The sequence below is a fragment of the Platalea leucorodia genome (assembly GCF_965183815.1).
Source record: "Platalea leucorodia genome assembly, chromosome: 1".
In the NCBI taxonomy this organism is placed as follows: Eukaryota; Metazoa; Chordata; class Aves; order Pelecaniformes; family Threskiornithidae; genus Platalea; species Platalea leucorodia.
Genome location: NC_138823.1, coordinates 114,195,293 through 114,210,429, shown reverse-complemented (window position 1 = coordinate 114,210,429; position 15,137 = coordinate 114,195,293).

The following is a 15,137-nucleotide window of genomic DNA, read 5'->3' as shown; positions in this document are numbered from 1 at the left end:
GGAGATCAGACAGACCAGCCTGTGCCACTTGGCCTCAGGACCAGAAACCCATCTGAGGCCCAGTTCTATTTAGCCCTGTAGATGTAGCCTTGAAGGCTGACCACCATTGTGCCGTTTGACACGCTATGGCTCTATAAGAGGAATTCCTTAATGGTAGTATTTTGTAATATTACCCTGGAACAGAGATGAGAACCTGGCTCCTGTTGCCTCTGCAGGAGGGTGACATTTACTTGCTTGCAGCCCTAAGACTCCTTCGATTCTGTGCCCCTACTTGAGGACCAGAGCATTGCGTCAGCATTGAGCTGGCCAATGGAGAAGTTGAATTTTATTCTTAATGAGAGTAATTAAATGAAATTACCAGCTGAAGACAGTTTTTTCTCAGACTGACAGATTTTCTTTCATGTGCAAATTGTGGACGGTACAAAACTATCATCTGCAGAGTCTAGCAGTCTTTTGTTCCTCATACATGTACTGTGGGCTTATACGCTCACTCTTCTTAAATGCTTCCTTATTTTTGTTCAGGATAAAACTGTGTCTATAAGTTAGCAACCTACTTTGGTGAAGGGAAATGACATTCAAGACAGACTTCTGAAACTGTAAGCGTTGCTAGTGCAAGATGAGAAGTAAATCTCATGTATGGCACTGCTTTGGTTTTCTATATTACTGCTAGTAAGAGTTCTTTGATCTTGATTTGCAGGCATGTAGTCTGTTATCACAACAGATAAAAATATTCTGTTTTAATCTAATTTTATTGACTGTATTTGAAGTATGGTTTTAAAGTTGTTGTCAAAAACTACAGAACAAAATGCCTTGAGGGAACTGAGAAATGAAGTTATAGTTGCACTGAAAATTTTTGGTGCTTACAACCAGCTTTCCAAGAAGAAAATAATTTGTCCACCTTCTCAGTATTCCTAAAAGCAATAGAGATCAACCAGCATCCACAGGCTTAACTCCAGTCTCTCTAGAGAAAGTTTGTGTGTATTGGGAGGTAACTCATGAATGTCCATTTCCACATAAAACCAATTTCCCCGATAATCCCTGCCCTTTCCTCTTCTGAGACTGTTTTGTATGACACCTGCCAGTTGTCAGATTCTGTGGTAGTTTTATGTGTCCAGTTATTTGTAGACTTTAACATTTAAACAAAACCAAAGTGTGTCAACCATGATTTAGCAAATATTTATATATACATATTTTTTTTTTCCAGAAAGTGCAAAAGGGCACTGGAGCTTCACTGAAGTCAGTAAGTGTGCTTTTATTCTGTTAGGGCTGAACACAACCTTGAAGGTGGTCACGGTGGCCAAGGTCATGGACCGAGGACCAACTTTTACTTCAGACTGTAAAAAATAGGCACTTATTAAGGTTCCAGTGAAGTTAAAGCAAGATAATCTACTCTCAAAACATTGAGTCTATCCAGCAAGGTCTGTAGCATTTGTGTACCAAACAAGTGAATTTTTTAGCATACTAACCTTGTACACATCACTTGACTTGTGTAGGGTTTTTTGAAAATGTTTTCTTTCTTGTTTGTGAGTACACTTATGGATTTTTTGGGGAATGTGGTCGTGGGAGGGACGACAGTGAAGGTGCATTTGCAGTGTTCTGACTGAAGACTTGCCATTTAGTCTACAGGTATATTAATTGTGTATGATTATCTTGGCTGTAAGGAGGCAAGGGAAAACAATTCAGAAATTAGCAATTTTATCAATTATTTACAAAGTGGTCTGTTAACAAGGAAAACGTCATTTCTAATTCTAGATGAATGAGGTCCAAAGGAAGTGGAAAACAGTCAACAGCAGTTAGTAAGTCTTTTGTTCTGAAAGGCTGAGTGCATGCTAAAAACAGTTTCTTTCCGTTTTAAACAAAAATAAAGAGGGAAGGAGAAGTAAAAGCTTATGTCTTGTTGTAGATTATAACTGTATGTCCACAACTGTACGATGACGTTGATTTGGAAAGATGTTGTAACAGAAGGGTGCCATCAGCACTTCATCTAAACCATTTCAATATGTGGAAGTACGCCACAGTTTTCATTGTATATAGTGTAGGAGCATTCTGGGCACCTGTATATTTAAATATATATCGGTCTCTTCTCCCTAGTAACAAGCAATAGGACGAGAGGAAACGGCCTCAAGCTGTGCCAGGGGAAGTTTAGGTTGGATATTAGGGAAAAAATTCTTCACCAAAAGAGTAGTCAGGCACTGGAACAGGCTGCCCAGGGAAGTGGTTGAGTCTCCATCCCTGGAGGTATTTAAAAGAAGGGCAGACATGGTGCTCAAGGACATGGTTTATTGGTGGACTTGGCAGTGATAGGTGAACAGTTGGACTCCATGATCTTAAGGGTCTTTTCCAACCTTATCGATTCTATGATTCTAAATGTGGATCCCAAGGTGGAATCCTGATTTTATTTGAGTTTGTGGCTCCTGCACTTTTGGAACTTTGATGAATGTAAGTGACAGAGTCAGGCTCTGTCTGCAGTAGAGCTGAGTCAGCTGCTGTGATACAGCAGTCTCGACTCAGCTTCCCCGTTTCTAGTTAGTGGAGTGCGAAACGTCCTATTGGACGTTAAACTTGGCGCTTCAAAACAAAACAAAAAAACCCTAAGTGATTCCTCTAAATGCTCACATATGCTTTTTTGCATGCAGCTTATTGCTGACTGAAAAATTGTCCTGTTTGTCAAAAATGGCTTAGGGTATTGCAGGCATACGTGCATGGCAGGAACTCAGCAAGGAGCCATGCCTGTGCAGGGACCTGAGGTAATCTGACAACACTGGGGCTGTCTTAAAACTTGGTGGGGCCCTGGGTACTGGCTGTGGGCTTGAACAGATGACTCTAGATTGTGTACTCTAGAGTACACAGTGCTAGGGAATGAGCATTTTGGAGTCCTCTCCACCTATACAGGCTCTCCAGCATGAGTCTTGCACCTCCAGAATGGCACTGACAGCAATGTTTTCTGCATCCAATGTGTTGCCTTATTCCACCACTGACTGCATCTTACTGTTTCTCGTAGCTCTACTGTTGAGAATCTAGATCCAGCCAAGCTGCTGTTAGCCCTGCCATGACTAGAGGAGGCCTTTGGGGGCCTTCCCAAAATCCAGGCGGGGATCATTCTCGCAGGGTATTGTGAGAATTGAGATTTCTGACTGAATCCCAAACCTAAACGTACAGCTCTGTGCATGCTGGAGGCGGGGTGGGTGTTACAAGTATGGAGGCAAAAACCATTATGAGTCATGCTTTTTAACCTTTTCTGACCCCGTTAACTTTTCATGTTTGTTGTGGGTTAACCTTGGTACGCAGCTAGGCACCACGCAGCTGCTTGCTCACTTCCCCTGACCCCCAGTGGGATGGGGGAAAAGGAAAGGAAGAGTAAAAGCAAGAAAACTTGTGGGTTGAGACAAAAAATGTTTAATAAGTGAAGGAGAAGTAGAAGAAGAGAGAAAGCAAGCAAAAGAAGTGATGCAAAGGCAATCACTCATCACCTCCCATGGGGAGATCGATGCCCAGCCAGTTCCTGAGCAAAAGATGGCTAAGCCCCCTAAAATCCCCTCCTCTCTCTTTATTACTGAGCATGATGTTGTATGGCAGGGAATCTCTTTGGTCAGTTTGGGTCATCTGCCTGGTTGTGTCCCCTCCAAACCTCTTGTGTGACCCCAATCTATTCATTGGGGGGGCAGAGTGAGAAACGGAGAAGGCCCCAATGCTGCGCAAGCACTGCTCAGCCACAGCTAAAACATTAGTGTGCTATCAGTGTTGGTTTTGTCAGTAGTCTAAAACATGGCACCATACAAACTGCTGTGGGGAAAATTAACTCCATTCCAGGCAGACCCATACGATGTTATAAAACTGATGGCATCGATTGCTCTTTTCTAATGAAGAATAAGAAATTCTTCATCTGCAGATGTAGCCCTGCAACTGGATCATTAATAATATCTGCTGTCATTTGAAGCTGGAATAATATTTACAAATGATTGCCCAAATTTGAATGAGCTTTTGGTACACCATGATTTTGAGCAAATGGGGAGATGGCTAGCACATTAGCTGGAGTACTGCTGTTATTCCGCTATTAAATTATATTATTAATACTATTTTGTCTTGTTACCACAGAAACAACAGAAGCCATGAGTTACAGTCTTTAAGGGCTTGAAATACACAGCTGTTTGTGGGTTTTTGAAAGTATGAGCAATCAATCATTCAGGCAGGACTACCAGCAGGATTGTGTTGTACTCCTGTGATGGCCGCCAACCTGCCCACCTTGCTATGTAGGTTCTGGTTTGGGCAAGGGTCTAAACTGTTTAGCCTGACACATCTGCCCTCTAAGTGTAATCAGTGCTTTATTACAAAGAAACAGAAACCCCCATCTTGTGATCTGGAGAAGGACAAATATTGACTGAAGCCACACTAACCTCATTTGTGTATGCAAATCAGGTTTACATGGATAAAATCTTCTCACACTAAAAGTGTGGAGGCAGTATCTAAAAGGTTGGAGTAACTTTTTCAGCTGTCTAAATACATCTTCTAACAACAAAATTGGAGATGTTTAGACTTGACATTTGGAAACAATCAATAGCACTGTGGAAGAAATGTGCTTGTGAATTTTTTTTTTACTTCAGTTTCTTTTTGTTTCACTGAGCCATGTTCAAAAATAAAGTGTACCAAATGTTTAGTGTCAGTGACTCAAAGAAAAACAGTCACTCTTCAAAAGAACACCCAAGCAGCAAATGATGCTTAATTGCACTGCTCTTGTTGTTGCCCCCAGGGCTGTTAGCAGCTGGGATATGTGCAGAGGTTGCCAGGAAAGGACAGGTTAGCGCAGCTGGATGAGTACGGGGCACAGTACGCTGCCAGCCTCTGTTACGGAGGTGTTGTAGAAAAAAGAAACAAAGAATATGTAAGATTATTTTTTTTTTTTTGCAAAATACCTCATTTTCTCTGCATGGTGAAAACCTCTCAACAGGGGGGGATTTCTTACTGTCGCTTCCCTAGAACCCTGTAGATAAATAAGCGTCTGCCAGCAGAAACAACGCATAATTTCAACAAAACAAGACTTCCCTCATCCTTTGAAGTGCCTGAAGAAGTCTCTCCCGTCTTTCCTTGTCCTTGCATCCGAGCCGTAGCCTTTTCTTTCTTTTATCTCCATCTAGTGGCCACTGTGCTCAGCGCAGGACCGGCGTCAAAACTTGCTCTCCACATAGGCGGTGCCCACGTTGTAAGTGTGCCTACGAACACCTGTCAGATCGCAGGGAGTGGGACGTGGCAGAGAGAAATCCCTGGTTTCTGGACCAAGGTGGCTTTGGAAGTCCTCTAGGAAACGCCGAGGTGAGCCTGTGCTTATTCTGTGGTAATGGGCTTCAGGGATGGCGCGCAGCACGGTGTTAGCCGGCTGTGCCACAAGGCGCCCTGTTTCTCACCGCTGTGGCAGCTCACCAGAGTGTTTCAGGAATGCAGTTCTAAGATTTTTGACCCCAAATACTACTATAAACACTCGAGCCCTTTTTAAACCTGGAAACTCTGTCCTAGCAGGAGACTTGAGAATCTCCTTGTCCTTTTTTAATAGAAACGGAAAGGTCTAGAGTGCTTAGTTATAAAGAAATCTGGAAAACTTAGTACGGGTGACTCTGGGGTCTGCTTCGGTTTAAGACGGCTGCAAGCAGAAACTCTGGGAGGTGCGAACGCCTGCAAATTCCTCCATAGCATCCTGACAGTGGCGTGCAGTAGAGAGCTTGCCTCACCGGAGGGTTCTGCATATGGATGTGTCTTTATCTACCTTGATGTAGTGCACTTGCCTAAGCAGATGCTCTCTAGCTGTTGGGCAAGTGTTTGAGCACCCCTTCTCCTGCCACCTCCTGTGGCTTTTCTTTTCCTAGAAAGGGGTGGTGATTTCTTGCTCCACCTGGGAGGAGAGGAAATCTTTTGTTATGGCCACATCAGAGGATGGTCCTCAGATGCAGAGAGCACCTAAGGCTCCTGATCAGCTGGGTCAAGTCTTGACTTGAGCCAAGTTGTGAATAGCTCAGATATTTTTACTGGGATATTGCAAACAGGTATGCATCCTTATAGATACATACTCCAGAAAGCATTTTTAGATTGACACTGTGCTGAGCAGCAGAGCAGAAAAAAGCAGAATGGCCAAGAATAAATGTTTATATAGGGGACCTCCTATTTTCTTCTAGATTTTTGTATTGCATTGACTGTGTAAAGGGCTGGAGAGCCATCAGCGGGGTCTTCCAAGATTACTTTTCCTTCCTATAGTGCCTCACAGAAGGTGTGGGTGTAGCAGGGCATCATATGATCTGGCTATTTTCTCCTGCTGTGTCGAATCTTTAAGGTCATTGCTAAATCTATTAATTGCTAAATCAGTGCTAAAAAGTATCCTTTGTTTGAGGCTCACTTTCCCCCTCCAATCCTGCATGCTCTTCTGTTGTTGCTACTGTTTTGTACAGATGATTCCGAGATAAATCTTGTTCAAAATGTTACCTGAACTACCTTTCTTGGCAGACTTCAATCCAGTAATGCAATTTCATGAGGACTTTAAAATCTTAAATATTGAATTCTGTATTGTATATCACGAATCCAAAACATCAAGAAGAGCATTAGGCAGGCTGAAAAATAAACCTCTGGGCACTTATGTCAAGCAGCTGGGTATACAGAAGCTTGATGCATGTGTTAACTGTGGAATAACGCATAAAAAACGGACAGTGAATGAACCTGTCATGCATTGTGTCTTATCCTGGCACATGGAAATAAACAAAAATTTTAGAAGGCCCTTGCTATATGGGACTGACATATTACTTTTTTTAGACAGGTCGAGTGTGGGAGGAGAGGCCACATATCAGTCATGACTTGGAAAAACAAATAATGTTTTAGGGAACACAAAATGCCAGAGGTTTTTCTTCAGTCAACCACTTTCCTCCTCTTGTTGCTTGACAACAGGACTTCTGAGTCATTGATGTTGCTTCCCTATCAAATAGCAGATGATTCCAGAGTTCATAGGCAAATTCATTCCTTGCTCTTGCAGACCTGGTCAAGGCTGCACGTTGAGCATGATTTTGCACGTTTGACTTCTCTCTTGTGCTACCCTGAGGTTGGGGGCATCTGTTGAGTCACTAGACTCTTTCTGGCACCCTGGAGGGAGGTGGTGGGTGCAGGCACTCACAGGGCTGTCCACCTGCCAGGTGGGTCCACCTGTTGTGGTACTAGTTTGGCAGAGGTGGGAAAAGAGGTCTGAGGCCATCTACCCAACGTGACTCTCCAGTGTTTAACATAATGGTTCAAGTCACCAGTTGTAGTTGCCTAATTGTAGGGCAGCCTTCGATGCAGTTTTATGCATTAAAATACAAGGGCAATTTTGGCCAGTGTGCATCTGCTATGCTATGCATAGGAGTAACTAAGCTTTAAATTGAATGAAAGTGCCTCTGCTCTTAAGAAATTATTTTTTTTCCTCCCCATTGAGCTTTGCTATACTCTTTCTCTCTGCTCTGTCATTGATAATGATGCTGAGTGATAAAATGCCTCTTGCCTTTGAAGTCATGTCTAATAACACTAATTTTCAAACCAGTTTGAACTCTTTTGTGGAAGAAGATAGGAAAATGATAGGGCAATCATTAGTTTCTTTTTCCCCCTAATCTGGTATAATGTGTCTCATTATGGTCTTTGATAACAGTAACCACAGCAACAAATAGTGATGGATATATTGCATTAAGGTCTCATCTCAGTAATCATATTCTGCATCCAGATGCCGTACGGGTCACAAAGTAAATTAACGTTTAACAGCAATACATCCAGATTCTGCACAAAATTCCCTCCTCCCTTTCAGAGAGATGATCCATGTTGTTAGAGACCTTTGAGCAGTAGCTGACTTTTCTGAAGTCTGACAGTATCCCAACCTGACAGTTACTGAGCAGGCTGCTGTGTAAAGGTTAATGAAGTTGTCTGTCTAGATTAGTCAGAGAGGCTGTACAGGCATCAGCAGGTAGGATTAAATGCAACATATACCAGCAGGAGAGGAACTGGAAAGTAGCTTAAGGGGATGGGGTGTATTGGAGTTTTGGTAGCAGGGCACTCCCTGTTGTGGGGTGGAGTTTTTCCTAAACCAAAAGCCTTTTAAAGTCAAAAAAGTTTACATTAGTTATAGTTCTTTGCTGCTGGTTTGCATTCCAAATTCCATCATAGGAGCTAAACAGCATGGAGTGGCATGTTGGGCTTTTGGAGAATATTCACAGTCCAGGCACAGACGTGAGTGTGACCCTAACATGTCCTGCAATCAGAGGGAGGTATGCAGGTGCAAGAGGTCTCGGGTGAGTGTAAAAGAAATTGTGATTATAGAGGAAGGTAACATGTTTGACTCCCCTCCCCAACATCTTGTAGGAAGGACTGAAAACGGCAGCAGAAGTGTTGCACTGAATGCAGTGGAGCACAGCTGTACCTTGTATGAAAACCATATGTACTTGATCCTTATTTGAAGGGTTGTTAAATTACTTTTGGCCTCTCTGAAATGAGGAAGGTAAATGTGTCCGGTTAAATTTCACACTTGCTGTGCACATACGCAAGTGTACAAAAGTCAATTTTTGCTCAGCCACAGGACGTCCTGAGATCGGTATGAGAACAAGTGGGATAAATTGCTTCCGAGGAGTGTCTGTCACGTCCCAAAGAAGTTGAAAAGACAAGTCAACTTTTACAAGTGTAAAGTCAGAAGAGATACCAGTCCTGCAGGGAGATTTTATAAAGCATTGAAGAAGATGAAACAGAGTGGTTAAACTGATCGGTTGATTTACCTACTAAAATTGCATGCGGGCATGTTGTTAAATCTCTTGGGCATTTCAGAAAATACCCTTCTCAAAAGGTACAAAGCAAAATATACTTCTAGATACTGAGTCCACGTAAGGATGTAATACTTCTAAGGAGAAACAGAATTTTCTTTTACTCTATTCAACAAATTTGCCTATGCCTTATCTACTACTCCCTTGAAACTAAAATGAATTTTTCTGAACGGTTCACAAATATGTCAATTTTATAGTTATGGAAACACAAAAATAAACTGCTCGCAGATATATTAGAAGAAACCAAAAGCATCACACTCAAATATTGAAAGGTACATCTTGGACACAGCATCTGTATGCAACAACACAGATATGCCTGAAAAGAAATACCTGTGAGACTGGTTATTTATTTGAGAATTGATGTCTTGCTGTTTGTTGATACTACCCTGATAGGGGGACGTGGGGGGAAAAAAAAAAATTAATACTTTTGAAAGAAAGTGTGTGTTTCTGAAGTACTGATTGATCATGGCTCAAAATATTTGACTTGGTATCAATGTTTATAACTAGACCACTCAGCAATGGCCTTATGCTTTGCAGCATGTACTTTCTATGTCTTCTATTAAAAATATATAGCAGGAGTCTAGGGATATTCCTTCTCTTCCTGAAAATAATTGCATTAGAATTCATATTTCTACCATGCTCTATCATGTGTAGAAATAATTAAATCTGATAAATGTTCATTTTTCTACTGAAAGCTCTCAGGAAGAAGATATTCCAAACATGCTTTGTCTTGTTTGGAAAAGACCTCTATTCTTTTTAAATGTGAGATTGTTGGTTTTACTGATGTAGCTCAGTTTATGTTTATAAACATGGGCAAATTGATACAGTTTTCATGTCTGACTGCAGTGACACTATAGCTGTTGCTCCCGTTCACGTTTATGGCTTATGGTGGAGGATGCTGCAAAGGCAGGCTGATCTCACTGGTTTGACACGTCTGCGCTCCTGGCCCATCTATGCTGTCCAGTGCAGGTATGATCTCTGCTTGAACTGGAAGAAAATGTTGCAACTGAACTGTGGCAGTGGTGAAGGAAATAAAGTAGCAACTCCAAAGTACCTATGCTTTTTCAAATGTTAAAAAAAAAAAAGTAAAAGAAAACGCAAAAGTAGTAAAGCGAATCTACCAGCAGCATGTGTGGGTTTTTTGGGGGGCTTCTACAGCTAATGTAGACCCTTGGCTGTTCCATGGTAGTGCTTTTCCCATTACACACTTCTAAAGGTTGAGAAGGTTTGATTAACAAAATACTCATTATATATTTTTCCATTAGCGCTGGCAGAGCTGGTTCTGCAGGTGTGCGTGAGCCAGCTTCCCCCCAGAATGAAACGACCGGGTGTGGACATCCCACCCCCTGCTAGGAAGGGGTCTGTGCCTCCTGCATGCTGGGGAAACCCACAGAGGCAATGCTGGAGCCGACCCCGGGTCGCCCGTGCCTTGTCTCCCTCGGATGGCCCTGCCCTGGGTCTGTCGCGCTCCTCCCAGCGTTACGGGGATGCGGGAGCAGCGGCTTTTAGGCAAGAGATGGCCCACGCTGCTCCGTGGCCTTTCCCCAATGCCAGCAGAGAGAAGAGCATAAGAGCAGGGTGCCTGCTCAGAGCAGCAACCCGACCCTTGTAGCTTTGGAAAATTGGTAGATTGGGGTCTGTAAAATCAGACTGCTTTTCCTCTGTCTGCTTGTTACTAGCTGGATTTTTTTTTTTGACTGCATGCGTGCCAAACGCCTGTTGGTGGAAAACTGGATTTGGCAAAGTCATAAGTGGGGGTCAAACTGATTTGGCTTCGTTCTTGAATTCACCATTTAATTGAACCAGCAGTCACGCATGAATCTGAGCAGGCATATCAGAATTTGCATAGCAGATATAGGTGACTATTCATGCTGTACCGCATAAGGGTCCTGCGTCTGCATGGGACAATCATTCAAAACTGTTCCATAATAGGTTAATTTGTAAAAATAATCCTGGGTTACAAAACCAAACAGAAGACACTTTACCTTTGGAAGGATTAATAATTGTAAAGCAGTGGCTGAATTTTCTGCAGTGAATTGTCTTTGAAGCAAAATAAGCTAAAATGGAAAAAGCCACTACTCTTCTGGAGTAAGCTTACCCATTACTGAGAATTGTTTTACATAATTATAGGAATATAATTCTATCTGTTATTTCCTGGAGTAAACAAGTTCTCGGTATGATTTAAAAAAAAAAAAAATCAAAAAGGGAAAGCTAACATATCACTACAGTCTAGTAATGAATAATAGCTGGGGTATTCGTTTGCTCTGTTGTTAAATGAGTTAATGCTTGGATTCAGTGTTCATTAAAGCAAGTTCCTAGTTGTGTGTTAGACCCTCTGCTTTTCTGGAATGTTTAAGAGGGTCACTCCATGTGGAAACAACCGGCTTAATCACAGGTGGACCTGAGAATGGCAGCTGGTTTCAGAATTACTGTGTGCAAATGGTTCATAGGAAAGAAACATCATAGACATTTAAACTGAAAATGTGCGTTGTTTTCCATTCTAATGAAATTTTGTGACATTTGAGGGTTTTTGTGATATTTTTTCCTCTTCTCTGTTAGATCCTGCAGCACATCATCTCAGTAGCTTAAACATTTCTGTAGCACACTCTAGAATGATTTCATTGTGTATTTCTTTCCATTTCAGGAAAGTCTACACAGAAATAACATTATGATCCTTGTTTTGAAGTATTTAATGGAATACTGCAATAAAATCACATGCAGCTTTATATATACACTCAGCTTAACGTATGCAACACTTAAAATTTTTGGTATTGTTGGTGTGTTACTTATCAGCCCAATAACTCTGGGTGTAGCAGAACAAATACTCTCTATTAAAATGTTCTCTACTGCTCTTTTACTTCCAAGGCAACAGCTTATCCTGCAAAGATCACCTATCCAGAACTACCAGCTGGAGACTTTTGCATTTTGAATATACTTGATATTATTATCTATTATTCCAGGAAATGACAATTCTTAGAATGGAGGATTAATTTTCAACCATGAGCAATAACTCGGTTCACCAGAGGATGGGCTCATTGTTTGACGTGAACAGAACATTCTGTGTGAGACTTGACCAAGTCTCTGTTCACCTCACTGAGCACTGCAGAAAATGTCAAACGGAGCAACGTGTCCCTTCTGAAGCAGCAGCCTCTCCCCCTCCGCAGCTCAGATGGGCACAGCAGCGGCAATCGCATTGCAGTGTGCTCAGGGCCTCCGGACACAACCGCTCGCCCTGCATCGGGTTTTGGTCTCGACCCATTCTCAGACCTCAAAACCATTGAGAATCTGAACACTTCAGTGCAGCTGCAGAGGGGACAGGAACACTTCTGCAGTCCTCGGCACTGATATTCCCAATTGTAAGGACTTGGCCTTTTAAGAGACCCTCTCTATTCACTACAGGGTGTTTTCATGCTATAATCAATGGTGGCTATGTATCCATCATAGTGTGAATGATGCTACAGTTGCAAACGTGGGAACTCAAGCCCTGGCACATGCTGCTGTCAATGGAGCAGCTCTCTAGGCTCCCTGCTAAATGTCACCAACCTGCGCTGGAGCCATGTCACCACATTTGCACTGTCACTGTTACTTCTGTCAAGTTAGCATGATCACAGAGGTGTATTTCTTGGCTTCAGGTACCCTGTAGCTTTATCCTTCATCGCACTAACTAATTCTATACCCCTGAGTATTTCAACCTTTAGATACTTTTCAAACTTCTTTGGTTAGAAAATGCGTATTTACACCTTCCCTCGGATTATTTTATAAGAAACTGCTGATGTGTACTTAACCTACAAAATGGCATTTCTTGGTGCCATCATCCAAATAACTGTAGATTGCTCTTCACTTATTGAAACCTCTGCCTTTGTGGTTCACAAAACTGGTACAGGTAGCTGAATTTTTTTGGATGCTTCCCTGCATGGCTCCGTAGGCTGTTACTACATGGCATCCTAGGAACTAGCATAGTTCCTCATTTGCTTGCTTTCTTATGTGTGGTCTTGGTTCTGTACGCATACAGGGAAACTGGTGCATATCTGGAGAATGTGATTTTTTAGAAATAACAAATTTGACTGTCTGGCAAATATCCAGTCACTCACACTCATCTTCATAACAGCAAAAAGCTCAGTGTGTGTTTCCTGCAGGAGAGGATGATCTTTAAATCTTGAGCACAAAAACGCCATAGATAAATAGTGGTCTGTTCTTTGAGAAATATTTTGAAAATTACACTAGGTAGTAACTTTGAATGAAATCTTCTTGCTGCAATAAGAAATTATTTATAGAATAATTGATGCAAGCAGTTACATAGCAGGAAGTGCTAGGTGTGTTCAAAAACTGTATTTGTGGAAACCTGGAAGTTGTCTTCAGCAGTCAAATTAGAAAAAGTAGTAAGTGACTTTAAATTACAGTGGCTGGGGCCATGCTTGATTAATAGCAGATCTAATACTTAAATGGGATGCTGTTGTGACATCCTTAGATTAAAAGTATGGGGCGGCAGGGGTGGGGTGGAAAGGAAGCATCCTTATTCTCCTTGGAAGAAGCAGGGGGGAAAGAAAAGCAGGAAAGAGGTGGATACTGTTCCTGGGACTGTGGGAGGCTGATTATAAGCTGGGAGTTTCTCACAGGCAGCCCTGTAAGGCAGGATGGCGAAGAGGAAGCTTAGAGATGAGCGATGCTGGTACGCTTCTTCCTTATCCAGTCCAAAAGGATCCTCTCGTACCCCATGCAATGCAAAATGGTAGCTTTTGCAGAATGTTGAAAACTGTCCGTAAACCTACTAAAGTCAGTGGGATCATGGATTGCAGAGAACACTACAGTTTAGTGCTTAAATTAATTAAAAAATAAACAATAATGACTGGAAATACTCTTCAGAGAATGTCCTGGTCATGTCTCATCAGGCAACTGCAAGCATATTCAGAGGTTTGCATGTCTACCAGAGCAGCGTGCATGTGTGTGTGTGCCTCTATTTTTAGATTGCAAATTGTTGTCAAATATTGCTTTATGCTTTACGGTGTTATGGAGCTTGGTGTGTTGGAAGAAATAGACTTCTGCCGTGGGCTTTAGAGACCAAATCCTCTCCAAGTGACCTGTAACTAAACACTGTGCAATGTTTTTTGCACTATAAAAGATTTCAACCTACCTGACTGCTATAAAAAGTTTATTTTGCCATGTTGAATAGCTGTGGTATGGAAGTCCTTGCTACAGTACACCACAATGGTTACATATCTGTATGGATGATGAGATCTTCTGTAGTTATGAAAGCAAATAAGTATCCGTGATGAACATAACCCCAGGGCTGGACAAACAAAGAAAATTTCTGTGGGATATCAAGATGCAGACGGGGAATCAAGAGTTACCAGGGACACAAATCATCCGGTCCACTGTTAATACAGGTGCTCGTAAACTTCCTGCTGTGATAAATGCAAGATAATTCCATAAGTGTGGTTATCAAGTACTATCTGAAATGTGGTATGTCTGTACCCTTCAGTAACTTCTTCAAATGTTTGTGCCATTGACTGAGACCATCAGAAGCACTGTAATGGAAGAACCTAGGAAGAAATCTTCCGCCGGCTTGTCTGTTTTGCTTTGGTGGTTTTTTTTTTTGTTGGTTTGAGGAACTATTAAGCAATGACTATGAGCTAATCATTTTACAGTGTGCAGCTAGTAGTTGTTCTCAGAGAAAGAAGTTCTCGTGAGTTGCCAGAAATCACTGTTATGCTTCAAGTGTGAAACTGCAGGTCCTTACTAGTGGCGCCTTGTGTGCACTGCATATGTTAAAAGGCACTGCTGGCTCTGTCTGCTTTGTCTTGTTACAGGAACGTAACGGCATCGTGTCTGCTGCAGCAGGATGCCTGCCTTCTTCCCACTCTGTAGACTCGCGTGCTGCCTCTTACAGGGACTGGCAGTAGAGGCATCAATGGATGAGAGAAACCCTGCACTGAAGTAACCTATTCTCAGGAATTGTTTCATTGCATTCAGCGGGGCAGCAGTGGTAGAAAAATCTGGGGTTTAAGTTTGAGAGTACCGGTGGTGGGTTCTCACGCTTGATTTGGCTTTGGTTGGGATGACAAACTTGTTCTGCGTTGTATGGATTTCTGTCAATCTTTGGTAGGTGATGTGTGGCAGAATTACCAGGAGGTCGTTCTCATTGCCTTAAACTGGGTTCTTTAATGCAGGAAGCATAACGACGCTAATCAAAAGCCTCCAAATACAGAAATGATTAGGAACACACACACACCTCTCTGTGTGTGTAGTCTGGTTTGTGCATTGTGAGCATATCTTTGTCACTGATGAAATGACACATCCATGAACTCTTGTTTCTTTAAGCTGGTGTCTCTT